Source organism: Coptis chinensis, chromosome 7 (genome assembly GCF_015680905.1).
Source record: "Coptis chinensis isolate HL-2020 chromosome 7, ASM1568090v1, whole genome shotgun sequence".
NCBI classification, from domain to species: Eukaryota; Viridiplantae; Streptophyta; class Magnoliopsida; order Ranunculales; family Ranunculaceae; genus Coptis; species Coptis chinensis.
Genome location: NC_141462.1, coordinates 31,783,713 through 31,786,044, shown reverse-complemented (window position 1 = coordinate 31,786,044; position 2,332 = coordinate 31,783,713). Strand labels below are relative to the sequence as shown.

Below are 2,332 nucleotides of genomic sequence, written 5' to 3'. Positions count from 1 at the left end.
AATTCGAACTGATAAAATAACTATTTTTATTTATCTAATCAATCAAGAACAATGATTCAAAGACTTAATCTAAAACAAGAATTGAAAATGGAACTAAACTTAATTTTTATTAATAAAACTAGATCTAGAATTCTATATATTTATTTAGGTCTAACTAGCTACCATTAACAAAGAGCTAAGCTTTTGTTTTTATACATTCAGATCCAAAAATCGTGCATGGGCTTGGAGCCATGTTTTGGGCCAGAGAATCAGGCCCAAAACCCAATTCTTTCGAATCAAAAGGCCTCTTCAGCTGCAGTTGGCTTCCACAGACTTTTCGTCCAATTCTGCTCCTCTGATTGGGTCAAGGATTGGACCATTGGAAAGCTCTTTCCGAGTCGGTCGTTTTGACATAAGGTAGGCCCCATTCCGAGGTCTGAGTCCAAAGATACGCCTTCGAAGTTATCGCTCGACTTTGAGTCTTTAAGCTTCACCCGCGTTGACTTTGACTTTTCAGCTTTGACCGGGCTTTAGAAAGGCTTTGTCTTCTTGAATCTTGGCCTTTAATCATAGAACTTCTTAGCAACAAACCATTGCTCCTTTATCTCGCTAAAGTGGCACATTTCTGCACATAATGGACTTTGCAACCTGAAATGCATAAAAACACGTAATCAGTGCTAACTCTTAATTATTACTCACATAATTGGTCTAAAAGTATGTCTGTTACAGGGTTAAAACTACAGTTTTGGGCTCTTATCAATGGGCTAAACTTGTTCAGCTGTTTATAGAACATTTTTACCCACCCCTAAAGACGGATGAGATGATTTCCAAGATTCATTTCTTTCGACAAAATCCTCATGAATCATTTTCAGAGGCTTGGAATCGTTTCACCGATCTCCTTATAGAGTGTCCACATCATAACTTAGCGAAAAGACACGCTTAGTTCGTGCCTTTTCAAAGGACTTCTACACCACCATAAAAGAAGTCCTAGACATAATGAATGGGGTAGTTTCTTAAACAAAGGAGCCTCGGAGGCTTATAAATTTTAGAGGATCAAACTAAGCTTAAAATAACAACCGGGGGTAGTGACGATTACTCCCGCTCCACTAGATCTTCTTCCACAGTTAAGGCTACCAGTATGTTTGAGGTTAAATCAGATCCTGAGCTTAAAACTCTAATTGAATCCCTCACAAAAAAGGTAGAGGCCATTTCTGTACAACAAAAGCCAATCCCCGTCATGAATGTAAATTCAAATCCATGTAGTTTCTGTTGGAGCCCTGAGCATCCCGATTCCCACTGTCTTATTGCCTATGAACAGACTTGTTCCATTAATAGTGAACCTAACGCCCCTTGGAGACAAAATCCCAACTTCAGTTGGAGAAATAACCAAAACATCACACCTCAAGGGTATAATAATCAATATGTTAGGCCTACGCACAGCTTTAACCAAGGCCCACTACGACAAGGACAGGGTCAGGGAAATTTTAATAATTATAACAACCAAGTGCAACCTCGACAAGGTCAACCACAAAGTCAAGGTAGTTATAATAATTATAATGCTAATAGAGGTATCGTTCCGGTAAATAATAACTATCAAAATTCACCCATCAATAATTCACGTGAAATAATTCCAGTCACACCACCCGTGACCACTACACCCACACAACCGGATCGTCTTGACACCTTCATACAAGTAAGCCAAAAACTTTTCCAAACCATGGCTCAATCCAACCAACAGCTTCTACAATCCGTTAATAATTTAACCCAACAGTTGGCTCAAGATAAAGCCCAACCCAAAGGTGTGTTTCCAGGTAACGCAATACCAAATCCTAAAACAACAAATATAGCCTTTGAGGTAACCGACAATACTAGTAATGAATATGAAAATCTAGGTGAGCTTAAGGCCATCACCACTCTCCGTTCTGGCAGAGTGGTTGATAACAAAGTAACTATGCCTGTAGTTACCCCACCAGTAGCCCCCCCTACACCTGCTATATTACTAGATACCAAAATAGAAACTGAAGAGCCTACCACTGTAGAGGTACCAGTTACAACACAACTTAAGAAACAGAAAGCCACGGTTAAACATCCAGGTGATACCATTGCTACATTTAGACAGAAACCACCGTTTCCTCAAAAATTAGCCATGCTAACTAGGGATACAAATTACGAGGAGATTAGGGATGTTTTCAAGAATCTAACTATAAACCTTCCCTTCCTCGAAGCTATTAAAAAGCTACCACACCACGCTAAGTTTCTTAAGGAGTTGTGTACTACTAGGCGTAAGACCAATATACCAAAAGAGCGATTTTAACATAACAATTCCCAACTCTATCCAACATAATGGAATTGT

General features: G+C 39.2%; 1 non-coding gene across 1 annotated transcript; it reads right to left on the bottom strand.

Annotated features, from left to right (window-relative positions):
• Positions 1-796: 796 nt before the first annotated feature.
• Positions 797-903, bottom strand: LOC147487135 (small nucleolar RNA R71). The gene has a single exon (XR_015203365.1). It is a non-coding gene; the product is annotated as a small nucleolar RNA R71 (small nucleolar RNA).
• Positions 904-2,332: the final 1,429 nt, after the last annotated feature.